The sequence below is a fragment of the Podarcis raffonei genome, chromosome 2 (genome assembly GCF_027172205.1).
Source record: "Podarcis raffonei isolate rPodRaf1 chromosome 2, rPodRaf1.pri, whole genome shotgun sequence".
In the NCBI taxonomy this organism is placed as follows: Eukaryota; Metazoa; Chordata; class Lepidosauria; order Squamata; family Lacertidae; genus Podarcis; species Podarcis raffonei.
In genome coordinates, this window is record NC_070603.1 from 127,178,768 (window position 1) to 127,195,745 (window position 16,978).

Sequence of the window (16,978 nt, forward strand, 5' to 3'; positions counted from 1 at the left end):
AAGCGCTTGTCTTGCAAAAAGCAAGCACCAAAACTTCTTCCAAACACATTTTTATTCAAGGTCAGAGTCTGGTCCCACGATCCTAATCTCCACAGCTGTGAAATCCCCAGATCGATTCCAGCAACAATTTAACAAGTTCCCTCTAGAGGAGACAATTTCTATTTGTATCCATCTTTTGAAAGCAGGTCCAACAAAAGAGAATTACTTTCATTTTTCAAATTTTTTGTTTCTTTTAAATGCAAAAGGCAACATTGGAATCAATTTGTTTCTCTTCTTTAACTATCTGTCAAAAGACGTTCCATTCACAGTCAATGAACTTCCCCAAAAATCTCTGTCTCTGACACCCCGTTCCCAGGTTTGAGACGGTGGAAATTTATCTTTCTTTACTCTCTCTCCTGCAGGCTTGAACAATCAAAATTCCCCCTCTTTACTCCTGCTTCCAAGAGGGGTTTTGGTGGTTAAAACTGGAGGAATTTTAGACCTTTATATACGATTTTCCAGACTTTAGCTTGCACAATTTTTGCTTCAGTCTATTTACAAAAGTGGAAGGCGGACTTCCTGTTTAGAACCTTCCTGCTTCCATGCCAAATTAAAATGTTTCTTAATCCAATTTTCCGTTCTACTCACGGGTATTTGTTTAGAGTCCAATTGTCCACAGGAAAAAGTCCGCGCTCTCCGGCAACGGCTGTGCGGCTTCACTCCGTAAAAATAGCGGTCGATTCAAAACACCGCACCGCTCATCCCACGTCGCTTCGGATCCCCGAAAAAGGGGTTTCCCTGCGAGTAGGGGAGGCACTCCTGATGTCAGCCGAATCCCATGTTCCCAGGCTTCCTCCGCCTGGGATTTTTGAAGGGTCTCCACCTTCGCCGCGGCAGCAAGACCCGATTTTCGCGGAGCGGGTTCCTATCGGTCAGAGGAACTCCGCCATTGCCAATGGCGCTAACCCGGAAGTAACTTATAAGTATCACTGCCTGCTTTGTCCTCTTCATTGTTCTTTGCTGAATCCTAGCAAGACTTGAATGTGAGGAATCATATTTCCTTTTGCTTACTACTCAGTCTATCACCTGGCTATTTTGGTAGGAGGGAAAGAGGGTGACTCCAAGAGTGCTGGGACACTCTGGAGAAGTATATCTAAAGCCAAGCAGCCTAATCTCTTTTTTTTTAAAGTAATTGTCAGGGAATCAGGAGCAGGAGCACTGGGGAGAGAGGATTGGGAGAGCGAAGGGGAAGAATCTGAGGGCAGCGTAGGGGAGTATGACAGTGGCCCGAGAGATTCCATGAGCTTCTCCAGCGAATCAGAAGATTCCCAGAAGGGGGCGCCGATGGTCAGGGCAAGGGGGGTCCCAGGGGGGACGCACCAGAAACAAGGAGCCAGAGGGGAACCCCAAAGCAGCAGTGGAGGATCGGGACCAGTTTCCCCACCAGAGCATAGTGGGGGGGAGGAGTCACATGTGTCAGGGCCAGCGTCTCCTCCAGAGAGGGAGTCAGGGCTGACCACGCCTCCATCGGAGAGTGGGGGAACGGAAGGGAGGTCAGTTGTAGCTAGCCCCCCCGAAGGGGGAAGCAGTGGCAGCAGCAGTGAAACGGTCAGGAGGAAAGCTGCTGGCTGGGCGCGCGCGCCAAGTTCAAATGTGCAGGCGCGCGGAACAGCAGGAGACCCGGATGGGGAACCAGCTCCTAAAGCCCGCCGGAGGGAGGGAGAAGGCTCAGGGGAATCAGCGGGAGAAGAGGCTAGAAAGGGCGGAACCCCGGCGGGCAGGCGGACCCAGAGGAGGAAGGAGCAGCGGAGAAGGTGGAGCAAGGCTAGGATCTTAAATTGGTGTCAGAGGGGAGGAGACTCAGACGGAGCATCAGTGGTCTGACACTTTAGACGTGGGGCTGCGCGCTGCGGCTCTGGAAGTGAAACTGAACTTCAATAAAGACTTTTATACTTAACAACGAAGCAGCGTTGGTCCTTTGTGAGCTGGGACCTAGGGCAGCCCCGACAGTATGCTCCGTCTCCAATAAAAACCTCGCAGCGTGAGTTGGTGCAGCGAGGGGCAAGACTTGGTGTTTTGCGAGCTCACGAAGAGAGGCAAAGATGGCTACAGAGAGCCAGGTGAAAGAACTGCAAGAAGCAGTCACAACGCTTTACGCAGAAGTAGCAGCATCCAGGAAAAGAGAAGAAGAAGCAGTAGCGCTCTGCCGGGATCTGCAGGCCAGGTGGGACCGTTGGGGCAAAGAGGGGCTGCCAGGACCCAAACCGGAGGGAGTTGGCCTCGGGAAGAGGGGGGGCAGCCTAGTAGCCCACTTTGATGGGAACCTGCAGCAATACCCTAACTTCAGAGCTGACGTGGTTTACGCGCTCAATTTGCTTCGGAAAGACTTTAGAGATGAGGAAGAGAAGGTGGGCTTCATAATCACTCATTTGCATGGGGAAGCAAAAGCGTGGCTGCGGAATTTGTGGCGCGAAAAAGACCCCGCCCTCAAAGATTCCGATGCATTTATCAAAGCTATGGACGCTTGCTTTAAATCTACGGTAGATGTAGATATTGCTCGGAGGGAAATGCATGGACTACAGCAAGGGAAAGCGACGGTGAGGCAATATCACTCGCGCTTTTTTGCCTTACTGAACGTGCTGGGCTGGGAGAAGGACTCTATTGCTGTCAGAGACCTGTTCTGGGAGGGGCTAAGTGGAGAGGTGAAAGATGAGCTGGCAAGAGGGGAACGACCCCAAAGTACCCAAGAAGTTGCCCAAAGAGCGTTGGCAATTGGTGTGCGCCTGGAAGGACGCCCTTGGAGCAGGGAGGAAGGACGTAAGGCAAGCACCCCAGCCAGGACAACCCCTTTCTTTCCCAGAGAGGCGGGGCGGGCGCTGTCCATGCCTCCTTTAGGAAGGGGAGAAGAGCCGATGGAGATTGGTGGTGCCAGGGCTCAGACTGCCAGCAGAGCCCAAACACCGGGAGCAGTCAAGGGGAAGGCTCCTAGAGGGGCCAGGAAGTGTTACATCTGCGACAGTGCACAGCACATGGCCAAAGAGTGTCCCCAGAGGCTCCAGAAGCACACTGCAGCCTCAGCAACAGTAAAGGGAACAGGTGAGCAGCCGAAACAGCTGCAGGGGGAAGAAGAAGCCTGGTTGGAAACAGAGCCACTGGGGCCCAACCAGGCAAGTCAGTGAAGCAGTCCCCAGAGATTTTACAGCCCACAGACCCCCTCCCACCCAAACCAGTGGTGCAACTCACCGCATCGCTCCAGTTGCCCAATGGGCACACCATGCAAGTACCAATAACCATTGACTCTGGGAGCAACGCAGACTTTATTGGAGTGGACTTTATCAAGCAACATCGCATAGCACTCATGCCAGCCACGATGCCCCTAAACGTCGTCACGGTCGATGGCAGGAAGCTACTGGGAGGAGAGGTGGTACAGCAAACACCACCGATGGTGATGCAAATTGGAAACCACCGCGAAGTCATCAGCTTCAACGTCACCCACCTGTCGGACACGCCCATAGTGTTGGGTATGAGTTGGCTGGATAGGCACAGCCCGGCATTAGCATGGTACCAGCGGCAGTTGACCTTCTGCTCCTCCTACTGCGCAGAACACTGCATCCAGACCCGCCAGGAGGAGGAGGGGCAAGAGGATGAACCGCAGCTACACCTAGGCATGGTGCAAGCGGTACCCAACAAGTACAAGGAGTTTTTGGAGGTCTTCTGCGAGAGGGAAGCGGATAAGCTGCCTCCCCACAGGCCTTACGACTGCAAGATTGACCTCCTGCCGGGAGCGACGCTGCCGACTGGGAAACTGTATTCCATGTCTGAAGATGAACTGCAAGAACTCAGGGAGTTCATAGATCACAACTTGAAGCGGGGGTTCATCCAAGAATCTAAAGCAGTGGGGGGCAGTCCCGTGTTTTTCGTGAAGAAGAAGGACACGCCCCAACGGAGACTCATAGTTGATTATAGGATCATAAATTCCAAAACAAAGCCCGCAGCATTCCCCATGCCCAAGATCGACGACCTGCTCGCGACGGTGAGGAAGGGACGGATCTTCACCAAGTTGGATCTACGAGGGGCGTACAACCTTATACGCATGCGGGAGGGCGATGAGTGGAAGACAGCCATGTTTACACCTTTAGGCACCTATGAATATCGCGTAATGCCTTTTGGTCTGCAAAATGGCTCCCATACCTTCCAAGCTTTCATGCATCATGTGTTAGCGGGACTCCTCTACAAGAAGTGCGTCTGCTTCCTGGACGACATCCTGATCTTCTCGGAATCGCAGGAGGCTCACGAGAGGGACGTCAAGGAGGTCCTGCAGAGGCTACGGGAGCACAGACTTTACGCCAAATTAGAGAAGTGCCAGTTCGACATGACGGAGGTGGATTTTCTGGGCTACAAGCTGTCCGACAAGGGACTCGCCATGGACAGCGCCAAGGTCCGCGCGGTGTTGGACTGGAAGAGCCCGCGCAATCGGAAGGAGGTCCAGAAGTTCGTCGGCTTCGCCAACTTTTATCGCAAGTTCATCAAAGGGTTCGCGAAGGAGACGGCGGCCATCACGGACACCCTCAGCTCCAAGAAGAAGAAGTTCACCTGGACGGACCAGGCGGAGCAGTCCTTTCGGAGACTCAAGCGTCTCTTCGCGTCCGAAGAACAGCTGCTACATGTAAACCCCAGCAGACCAATGAGGGTTGAGACGGACGCCTCGGACAGAGCGGTGGGGGCCGTCCTGTTGCAGCAAGATCCGCAAGGGGAATGGAGGCCGTGCGCATTCTACTCCAGGAAACTCAGCAAGGCGGAACAGAACTACACCATCTGGGACAGGGAGTTGCTGGCCATTCATGCAGCTTTCAAGGCGTGGCGGCACTTCCTCGTTGGAGCCAGACACACAGTGCAAGTCCGCACGGACCATAAGAACCTGGAGTACTGGCGCACGGCGCGGTTCCTGAACCAGAGACACATCCGCTGGGCGGAGTTCTTTGCGGATTTCGATTTCCGGATAGAATACATCCTGGGAGACAACAACGTCATGGCGGATGCACTATCCAGGAAGCCGCAGTATCTCGAGGAAGCGGCGCCGGTGGCGGCCAAGCACATTTTCGCACCGAAAGCGTGGGCGTGCGCTTCAGCTGCCGTGGACCTGGACGCGGTGCGTCGAGCGCTGCAGACGGATTCGTTCGCACAATCCAAGATGGAGGAGGTGCGAAAAGGCACAGCGAAGGACGACGAGTTCCAGATACGAGACGGACTGCTCATCCGCAAAGGGGCTCTCTACGTGCCCGGAGACGACCTCCGCGCGAAAGTCTTGCAGCAGCTACACGACGCGCCCAGCGCTGGGCACTTCGGCAAGGACAAAACGGCGGAATTAGTAACCAGAGACTTTTGGTGGCCCAAGGTGAGGGGAGAAGTCGCGGATTACGTCTCCAGGTGTGACACCTGCCAAAGGGCCAAGCCAGTACACAGGAAGCCGGCGGGTCTACTAGAACCCCTACAGACGCCGCTCGAACCGTGGGAGAGAGTGGCCCTGGACTTTGTCACAGATCTGCCCAGCTCGCGAGGCAAAACAGCGGTGCTCGTGGTCGTAGACATGTTCACCAAGATGGCGCACTTTATTCCGTGCGCGAAAGTGGCCACAGCGGAACAGACCGCCAAGCTGTTCATAGACCACGTGTTCAAAGCTCACGGCTTGCCGCGGTCCATCCTGTCCGACCGGGGTCGCCAATTCGTCTCAAGCTTCTGGCAGAAGCTGCTGGGCATCCTGAACGTCAAGATCAACTTAGCGTCAGCACGACACCCGCAGACCAACGGACAAGCGGAGAGGGTCAACGCCATCATGCAGCAGTACCTGCGATGCTACGCCAATCAACAACCCTCGACCTGGGTGGACTACCTACCGCTGGCCGAGTTTGCCTACAACAACACGAAGCACGGGTCTACGGGAGTGACACCGTTCTTCGCCAATAATGGGCGGCATCCCAGAACTTTCCCGGGGTTAGAGACGAAGGGGGAGGGGGAGCCAAGGGGAGCAGAGCACTTAGCAGCAGAGTTACAGGAGGTCCACGAGCAACAACGAAGGCAATTGGAACTGGCGAAACACGCCTACAAAATGCAGGCAGACAAGCACAGGAGGGTCGGGGAGGACATCCAGGTGGGGGACTGGGTCTGGTTAGCAGCCCAGGCAGTGCCGGCCAGGACGCTAGCTAAGAGGAAGCTCAAGCACAAGCAGCTGGGACCTTACCAGGTCGCGGCACAAATCAATCCAGTGGCCTTCCGGTTGACACTCCCGGAGGGCTCCAGAATGCACCCAGTCTTTCATAGGTCAGTGCTCACACCCTACAGGGAACCCCACAGGTTTCAGGCGACAGGGAACGCGCCAGACACACTTAGTGAATCTCCGAAGAGGGAGGGGTCACGGAGGGCGACGCCACTCAACGAGGTCACGGAGATTTTGGACTCGAGGTGGGGGGAAGAGGGGGTGGAATACCTCCTCGCCAGGGAAGGTACCCCAGCCAGTGCCAACAGGTGGGTACCGTGCTATGCCGTGGAGGAGCACTATCTTAAAGACGAGTTCCATGCACTCTTCCCACACAGACCTATGCCGGCAGAGTTTTTCGACGACTGGCTCTTCACACCCACACTGTCAGCCAGTACGTTCCAGGGTTTTTCATCAGCTGAAGAGATGACGCCGGACACTAGCTCCTCGGAGGGGTCTCTCTCGGGGTTTGCCACAGACCGCTCCTATTGGTGGGACACTCAACCGGAGGTGGGGTGGCACAGGGAGCTGCTGCGGGGACCTTTGCAAGCAGTCTCACCAGAGGTACCCGGGGGAGGGGAGGACATGAACGTGTTGGGGGAGGATCCTGGATTCGGGCACATCAGCAGAGAAATGGAAGCAGAGGAAATCGACGTCGACGAGCCCGTTGCGGTTGGGCCGGATCCAGTGGACCGGCTACACACCAGGGGGGAAGAATGGTATCCCGCACTCACACCCACAGGACTGGAGCACCCGGAACCCACACCCGAAGAGGGGGAGGGGGGAAGGGGGGGGCTTCGAGGGGGGGATGGATGTCAGGGAATCAGGAGCAGGAGCACTGGGGAGAGAGGATTGGGAGAGCGAAGGGGAAGAATCTGAGGGCAGCGTAGGGGAGTATGACAGTGGCCCGAGAGATTCCATGAGCTTCTCCAGCGAATCAGAAGATTCCCAGAAGGGGGCGCCGATGGTCAGGGCAAGGGGGGTCCCAGGGGGGACGCACCAGAAACAAGGAGCCAGAGGGGAACCCCAAAGCAGCAGTGGAGGATCGGGACCAGTTTCCCCACCAGAGCATAGTGGGGGGGAGGAGTCACATGTGTCAGGGCCAGCGTCTCCTCCAGAGAGGGAGTCAGGGCTGACCACGCCTCCATCGGAGAGTGGGGGAACGGAAGGGAGGTCAGTTGCAGCTAGCCCCCCCGAAGGGGGAAGCAGTGGCAGCAGCAGTGAAACGGTCAGGAGGAAAGCTGCTGGCTGGGCGCGCGCGCCAAGTTCAAATGTGCAGGCGCGCGGAACAGCAGGAGACCCGGATGGGGAACCAGCTCCTAAAGCCCGCCGGAGGGAGGGAGAAGGCTCAGGGGAATCAGCGGGAGAAGAGGCTAGAAAGGGCGGAACCCCGGCGGGCAGGCGGACCCAGAGGAGGAAGGAGCAGCGGAGAAGGTGGAGCAAGGCTAGGATCTTAAATTGGTGTCAGGGGGGAGGAGACTCAGACGGAGCATCAGTGGTCTGACACTTTAGACGTGGGGCTGCACGCTGCGGCTCTGGAAGTGAAACTGAACTTCAATAAAGACTTTTATACTTAACAACGAAGCAGCGTTGGTCCTTTGTGAGCTGGGACCTAGGGCAGCCCTGACAACAACGAAGCAGCGTTGGTCCTTTGTGAGCTGGGACCTAGGGTAGCCCTGACAGTTAGTATTTTAAATTTTATTCTGGGCTTCTTGCCCTGCCAGACAAATCTAGAAATATCTCTCTGCCACTTCTTGAAACAGTCCATTTTGTCCAAAATTTGCAATGATTGAAACAAAAATAACATTCTTGGCAATACATTCATCTTTATAACAGCAATTCGACCCATCAAGGAAAGCTTCAAATTTGACCATATTTCTAAGTCCTTTTTCACTTCTGACCAACATTTCTCATAGTTGTCTTTAAATAAGTTTAAGTTCTTAGCAGTCATATTAACCCCCAGGTATTTTACTTTCTTGACCAATGTTAAACCTGTCTCCTTCTGAAACCTCTCTTTCTCAATCGGTGTTAAATTTTTTTCAAGAACTTTAGTTTTTAACTTGTTCAACTTAAATCCTGCCACATGACCAAATTCTTGAATCAGTTCTAATACTCTTTTAGTACTAGATTCTGGCTCCTGTAACGTCAATACTAAGTCATCTGCAAAAGCTTTCAGTTTGTATTGTTTGGCTCCGACCTGTATACCTTTAATCAGACGGTCCCTTCTAATCATATTTAGCAAAACCTCCAGGACCGAAATAAAAAGCAATGGGGAAATTGGGCAGCCTTGTCGTGTACCTTTCTCTATCTTGAATTCCTCAGTCACCACATTATTAACTATCAGTTTAGCCTTTGGTTCTGAGTAAATTGCACTTATACCATTTCCAAACCCTTGACCAACCCCCATCCCCTGAAGATTTTTCTTCATAAAACTCCAAGAGATCTTATCAAAGGCTTTCTCCGCATCTACAAAGATTAAAACTGCTTTAGTATTAATGTTCACTTGCAACTTCTCCAGAATGTTAATTATATTCCTCGTGTTGTCAGACAAGTGTCTACCTGGGAGAAAGCCAGCTTGGTCCTTATGTATCTCTTCCACTAATACTTTTTTTAATCTATTAGCCAAAATGTCAGCAAATATTTTGTAATCCACATTGAGCAGGGATATGGGGCGGTAGTTCTTAAGTTGTGTCTTTTCAGACTCAGTTTTCGCTATAAGCGTAATATAGGCTTCCTTCCATGACTCTGGTGCTTTTTTCCCCTCCAAAATTTCATTACAGACCTCCTTTAGTGGTTGAATTATCCAATCTTTCAAAGATCTATAATATTTTGAGGTTAGTCCATCCGGCCCTGGAGATTTGCCCAACTGCATATTCTGAATGGCACCTTCCACCTCCTGTTCTGTAATTTTATGGTTCAGCATTATCTTGTTTTCTTGAGAGATTTTTTGTAATCCATTTGTTTTTAAAAATTGATCTATGTCAAACTCTTTCTGTGGCCCTTGTGTATAAAACTGTTTAAAATACCTCTGGAAGCATTTTCTAATTTCCACTGGATTCTGAATGTTCTTTCCTTCCACTTCCAAATTAGTAATAGTATTGAGCTTTTGTCTTTTTTCATTTGCCAAGCTTGCAATTTTCCACATTTATTAGCCGATTCAAATGTCCTTTGTCTCATTTGTTTAATTTTCCATTCAATTTCCTGATTCATCATCTTCATATATTGCACTTGATATAACTTTATATCTCTCAGAATCTCTTGTGACTTTACAACTAATCCAGAATGCAGCAGCTAGACTGGTGACTGGGGGCGGCCGCCGAGACCACATAACACCGGTCTTGAAAGACCTACATTGGCTCCCAGTACGTTTCCGAGCACAATTCAAAGTGTTGGTGCTGACCTTTAAAGCCCTAAACGGCCTCGGTCCAGTATACCTGAAGGAGCGTCTCCACCCCCATCATTCTGCCCGGACGCTGAGGTCCAGCGCCGAGGGCCTTCTGGCGGTTCCCTCATTGCGAGAAGCAAAGCTACAGGGAACCAGGCAGAGGGCCTTCTCGGTAGTGGCGCCCGCCCTGTGGAATGCCCTTCCAGCAGATGTCAAAGAGATAAACAACTACCTGACATTCAGAAGACATCTTAAGGCAGCCCTGTTCAGGGAAGTTTTTAACGTGTGATATTTTACTGTATTTTTGGTTTTTATGGAAGCCGCCCAGAGTGGCTGGGGAGGCCCAGCCAGATGGGCGGGGTATAAATAATAAATTATTATTATTATTATTATTTCGCTCTCAGTTTCTTCTCTCCCTCTTTTATTTTTTCCAGAATTTTATCTTTTTTCTCATTTTGGGCTCTCTTTTTTATTGCATTCTGTTGGATCAGAAACCCCCTCATAACTGCTTTGCTTGCGTCCCAGATTATTCTTTTTTCAGTAATAGTATTCAAATTTATCTCAAAATAGTCTCTCAAGGTTTTTTGGGCCTTCTTGATAACCTCTTGATCTCTAAACAAGGTGTCATTCATCCTCCATCTGAAGGAACCGGTTGGTGTTAATTTCATCTCCATTTTCACAGCATTATGGTCGGAGCAAGTTTTAGGGCAAATTTCCACTTTTCGAGTCTTAGGTGCCAGTCCTCTAGTTATCCAGATTTGGTCAATTCTTGTCCATGTCATTTTGGTTTCAGAAAAGAAGGTTCCCTCTCTACCCAAGGGATTCTTAGTTCTCCAAATGTCAATCAAATCCATATTGTCAGTCAGTTCAAAAAAGGTTTTTGGTAGTCTGCCATCTTTTGTAACTACCTGTCTCTGTGACTTATCCATATTTGTAGATACCACTCCGTTCATATCTCCCATCATGATAATGTTGTAATCCATATAGTCTAACAATGTCTCATGCAACTTCTTAAAAAATTCAGATTTCCCCTCATTCGGTGCATATACTCCTACTATCAAAATTTTTTCTCCTTGTGTTTGAATTTCGATTGCCACAAATCTTCCTTGGTCATCTTTAAAAACAAATTTCGGTGATAGGCTCTCTTTTGCATAAATAACTACTCCTCTCTTTTTAACCTTGTCCGATGAAATAAACTCTTGGCCCAATCTTTTGTTAATCAATACTTTCCTATGTAGCCTTATCACATGTGTTTCCTGTAAGCAAATCAAGTCCAATTGTTCCTTTTTCAGTAAATGAAAGACTTTCTTCCTTTTCTCCGGGGAGTTAAAACCATGAATGTTCCAACTTAATAGTTGCAGAGACATGGTGTATTTATTTTGCTTTTCCTCCAACTGCTCCCAATAATTGTTCTTGTTCTGACGGTGGTGTCACTTTCTCTAGCTTGTCGAATCCCAAAGGTGGTGGTACTATGTCTTGTATTCCTGGTTTTAAAGCTCTTAGCTCTTCTTCAGCTTCTTTTCGCAGGTCTTCTCCGTGTTCTCTCATAAATTTTTCTTTATCTTCCACTGATCTTATTTTAAACTTTTCCCCTTTAAAGGTAAAAGATAGGCCTTGGGGGAATTCCCACCTAAAAATGGTTCTGTTTCCTCTCAACAGGGCCACCAGATCTCCGTAATTAGACCTAAGGTCCAAAAGATGTTTCGGAAGATTGCAACTAAACATTAGGAAGAACTTTCTAAGAGCCACTTGAGCCACAGAAAATATGACCCCCTCGGGAATGAGCTGCCAGGGGACAAATGGATTACAGAAAAATGTAGATGTTATGGGTAAGGGGGCTTCTCCTTGCCAGATTTGAAGTTATATTATGAGGCGTCCTGCCTTTGCTGGCTGCAGGAATGGATTTTGCTAAAAAATATAGATTTATTAGATCTGGAAGGTCATGATAATAGATTTGGGTGGCACATATATTTATGGTATGATAAAGCGGGTGGCGCTGTGGGTAAAACCTCAGCTCCTAGGACTTGCCGATCGCATGGTCGGCGGTTCGAATCCCCGCGGCGGGGTGCACTCCCGTCGCTTGGTCCCAGCGCCTGCCAACCTAGCAGTTCGAAAGCACCCCCGGGTGCAAGTAGATAAATAGGGACCGCTTACTAGCGGGAAGGTAAACGGCGTTCCGTGTGCTGCGCTGGCTCGCCAGATGCAGCTTTGTCACGCTGGCCACGTGACCCGGAAGTGTCTACGGGCAGCGCTGGCCCCCGGCCTCTTGAGTGAGATGGGCGCACAACCCTAGAGTCTGTCAAGACTGGCCCGTACGGGCAGGGGTACCTTTACCTTTAAACGAAAGTACATAAAGGATTCCTGAACCACTTGATAAGAAAATAAATCTACAAGGTATGGGATAGGTATGAAAACTTATTAGAACGGAGAACACCATGGCGGCCCTCTCCATTGGAAGTAATTTTGGTTAAAAAAAATGAACATGAGAGGTGATTGGGCCACCTATAATGATTTGTTAAAAGAGGCAGGAGACCAACAAAAATTGATAAATTTTGAAGATATTAGAGAATTGTTACTGGATTGGTTACAGTATCACCAATTAAATGATGTTTTTAAGGTTGATTTAAAAAAAGGTTTTGATACAATGTACAAACTACTTTTAGAATGGTACACAAAAAATGAAGAAGTTAAGGCAATGGTGATACATTGGACTAGAGATTTTGGGTATTATATTCAACTTTCATCTTGGGAAAAGTTATGGAAAGAATAAATAAAGTTTACTGCATGTTGTTCATTGCAAGAAAATTATATGAAAATGACATATTGTTGGTATCTAACACCGAGTAAGATTGCTAAAATGTACAAAACAAGTTCATAGAATCATAGAATCATAGAGTTGGAAGAGACCACAAGGGCCATCGAGTCCAACCCCCTGCCAAGCAGGAAACACCATCAGAGCACTCCTGACATATGGTTGTCAAGCCTCTGCTTAAAGACCTCCAAAGAAGGAGACTCCACCACACTCCTTGGCAGCAAATTCCACTGTCGGACAGCTCTTACTGTCAGGAAGTTCTTCCTAATGTTTAGGTGGAATCTTCTTTCTTGTAGTTTGGATCCATTGCTCCGTGTCCGCTTCTCTGGAGCAGCAGAAAACAACCTTTCTCCCTCCTCTATGTGACATCCTTTTATATATTTGAACATGGCTATCATATCACCCCTTAACCTCCTCTTCTCCAGGCTAAACATGCCCAGCTCCCTTAGCCGTTCCTCATAAGGCATCGTTTCCAGGCCTTTGACCATTTTGGTTGCCCTCCTCTGGACACGTTCCAGTTTGTCAGTGTCCTTCTTGAACTGTGGTGCCCAGAACTGGACACAGTACTCCAGGTGAGGTCTGACCAGAGCAGAATACAGGGGCACTATTACTTCCCTTGATCTAGATGCTATACTCCTATTGATGCAGCCCAGAATTGCATTGGCTTTTTTAGCTGCCGCGTCACACTGTTGGCTCATGTCAAGTTTGTGGTCAACCAAGACTCCTAGATCCTTTTCACATGTACTGCTCTCAAGCCAGGTGTCACCCATCTTGTATTTGTGCCTCTCATTTTTTTTGCCCAGGTGCAATACTTTACATTTCTCCCTGTTAAAATTCATCTTGTTTGTTTTGGCCCAGTTCTCTAATCTGTCAAGGTCGTTTTGAAGTGTGATCCTGTCCTCTGGGGTGTTAGCCACCCCTCCCAGTTTGGTGTCATCTGCAAATTTGATCAGGATGCCCTTGAGTCCATCATCCAAGTCGTTGATAAAGATGTTGAATAAGACCGGGCCCAAGACAGAACCCTGGGGCACCCCACTAGTCACTCTTCTCCAGGATGAAGAGGAACCATTGATGAGCACCCTTTGGGTTCGGTCAGTCAGCCAGTTACAAATCCACTGAGTGGTAGCATAGTCAAGACCGCATTTTACCAGCTTCTTTACAAGAATATCATGGGGCACCTTGTCAAATGCCTTGCTGAAATCAAGGTAGGCTACATCCACTGCGTTCCCTTCATCTACCAGGCTTGTAATTCTGTCAAAAAATGAGATCAGGTTAGTCTGACATGACTGAAATCCATGCTGACTATTGGTGATCACAGCATTCCTTTCTAGGTGCTCACAGACTGTTTGCTTAATGATCTGCTCCAGAATCTTCCCTGGTATTGATGTCAGACTGACTGGGCGGTAATTATTTGGGTCCTCTCTTTTCCCCTTTTTGAAAATAGGGACAACATTTGCCCTCCTCCAGTCTGCCGGGACTTTGTCTGTTCTCCAGGAATTCTCAAAGATGACTGCCAGTGGTTCTGAAATCACATCTGCCAGTTCTTTTAATACTCTTGGGTGCAGTTCATCTGGCCCTGGAGACTTGAATGCATCTAGACTAGCCAAGTATTCTTGTACTATCTCCTTAGTTATTCTGGGCTGTGTTTCCTCTGCTGAATCATTTGCTCCAAATTCTTCAGGTCGGGCATTGTTTTCTTTATCGGAGAAGACTGAGGCAAAGAAGGCATTGAGGAGTTCAGCCCTTTCTGTGTCCCCTGTTTGCACACTCTGTTGATCCATAAAATCCATAAAATGAAAGTAATATTCAATGTGTATGAACAGAGTGAGCCTGTGACCTGGATTCAGGAACTAAAGTATTAACCATCACAAAAGAATGGCCAGGCTGCCCAGGTAAAGCAATCAGTCACCGTTGTCAGGTATCCTGCCAGGCAGGATTTCTGCTGGAGACTGCCTTCTTCTGTAATCTATGTATGATTTTTTTTTTGGAGGGGGGTCTCTGGCTATAGGGTGGGCAACTTCAAAAGTCTATATAAGGGGAATGGGGGACCCTGTTGCAACAGTTTAATAAAGATCAGGCTTACTAGCTGCTTTGCTTTTCAATATTCTCTGGTTGGCCTCTGTTATTTTCTCTCAGAGAACCTACATAAGGACTCTTTGCAGGCTCTTGGATACGCCATCAGGGAAAAATAATAATAATCAGATGTCAAGGAGATAAATTACACTACAGTTCTCAAACGTCTTGGTTCCCAAACACTGAAAACCCAGAAGTAAGTATTCCAGTTTTTGAACGTTTTTGGGAAGCTGAACGTCCGATGCGGCTGTCGGCTCTTGTTTCCAGGGCGCCTGCACCAATCAGAAGCTGCACCTTGGTTTTCAAACATTTCATAAGTCAAACGGACTTCCGGAACGGATTAGGTTCGAGAACCAAGGTACCACTGCATTTGGTGCTCTTGATTTTGCTCTTGATTTTGCGTTTTTGTTTTTGAGGCTTTTCCAGTTAATTTGTTTTTGTGACAGTGTGGAACCCAGTTTAGCTACTGGGTTTGATTGTGTGCCTGCGGAAATGGATAAAAGCCCCCCATCCAAACAATTACTATCATCAGTGCAGGTAAGAAAGAAAAATGATTTTAATTTTTATCATCTAAAATACGGTCTTATTTATTTTATGGTACAGTACATTGATTATTGAGACGCGGGTGGCACTGTGGGTTACACCACAGAGCCTAGGACTTGCCGATCAGAAGGTCGGCGGTTCGAATCCCCGCTGTACGCCGGCTCCCTCGGCCAATAAAGCGACATAAGTGCCACAACCCCAGAGTCGGCCACGACTGGACCTAATGGTCAGCGGTCCCTTTACCTTAACCTTTTTGCATTGAATATTACTTTCATTTTATGGATCAACGATCTCGTTAGATAGTAAAATTCATGTTAAATCGATGTTTTAGGGGTTGTTTTAAAAAGTCTGGAATAGATTAATCCATTTTGCATTCCTTTCTATGGGAAAGTGCGCCTTGGATCTGAAACGCTTTGGTTTTGGAACGGACTTCCGGAACGGATGAAGTTTGAGCACCAAGGTCCCACTGTACAACTTTTAGAAGACATCTGAAGGCAGCTCTGTATAGGGAAGTTCTCCATGTTTGATGTTATGCTATTCCATATCTTGGATACTTTCACTGGAGATGTGAGAACTCAGGACACATTGCCCCCCTTCTCCCTTCCTCTTGCCAGGGGACCCTTGGAAGGGGGGGCGCAGGATTGAAAGAGGACACCCCATCCCAGCACCCCATCCATCCTCTTGCATTCATTCCTCCACTGTAAGGAAAGCTTCCCCCAATTCTCCTTTTCTTCAGTGGCCATTCGAGCTTTTTAATTTTACTCCCCCCCTTTTTATATTAACATTATTTCCGTACACTCCAAACATTTTTCATATATATAGTACTGGGGTTATACAAACCCCTTGGACTCCCCCCCCCCGTCCGCCCTGGTTTCCATATTCTACCCTCTTTTCTTGCATATTTATCCATTCTATTTCACCTCCTTATTTACTACTTTGGTTCATTTTACTTCATAAATGTTAATAATAATAATAATAATAATAATAATAATAATAATAATAATAATAATAAATTTTATTTATATCCTGCCCTCCCCAGCCGAAGCTGGGCTCAGGGCGGCTAACAACAATCAAAATAATCCAACATTCTAAAAACATTCATTATAAAATTAATTAAAATCAAATTAAAATCAAATTGATGGCAACCATTAAGCAAAATTCTGTGCAGATTGCCAGAGGAGGGGGTCAGGCTGCACCCTGACCAAAGGCCTGGTGGAACAGCTCTGTCTTGCAGGCCCTGCAGAAAGATGTCAGGTCCCGCAGGGCCCTTGTCTCTTGTGACACAGCGTTCCACCAGATTGGAGCCGCGGTCGAGAATGCCCTGGCTCTAGTTGAGGCCAGCTAATCTCTCTGTGGCCTGGGACCTTCAGGATGTTTTTATTTGCAGACTGTAAATTTCTCTGTGGGACATACGAGGAGAGGTGGTCCCGTAGGTACGAGGGTCCTAGGCCGTATAGGGCTTTAAAGGTTAAGACCAGCACCTTAAACCTGATCCTGTACTCCACCGGGAGCCAGTGCAGCTGGTATAGTACCGGATTAATATGATCTCGCAGCAAAGACCCCATAAGGAGTCTCGCTAGAGTTTCTGGGTCAGTCTCAAGGGCAGCCCCACGTAGAGCGAGTTACAATAATCCAGTCTGGAGGTGACCGTCGCGTGGATCACAGTGGCTAGGTCAGGGCGAGAGAGATAAGGAGCCAACTGCTTAGCTTGGCGGAGATGAAAAAATGCCGCCTTTGTTATAGCTGTAATCTGCGCCTCCATAGAGAGGGAGGTATCGAAGATTACACCCAAACTCTTAACGGACGGTGCTGGCACTAATTGCAACCCCGCAAGAGATGGGAGTTGCCCCCTCAATCCCATATCGCTCCGTCCCAGCCAGAGGACCTCTGTCTTCGAAGGATTTAACTTCAACCAGCTCCCACGTAACCATCC

At 48.7% G+C, this 16,978-nt stretch overlaps 1 protein-coding gene across 1 annotated transcript in view; it reads left to right on the forward strand.

Moving 5' to 3' along the window:
* LOC128409560 (zinc finger protein 253-like) overlaps positions 1–13,673 on the forward strand; it is a 173,186-nt gene extending 159,513 nt beyond the window's left edge. The window contains exon 2 of the mRNA XM_053380150.1: positions 12,504–13,673. The gene's annotated coding sequence lies outside the window, so the exon portion shown is untranslated. The remainder of the gene's footprint in view (positions 1–12,503) is intronic.
* Positions 13,674–16,978: the final 3,305 nt, after the last annotated feature.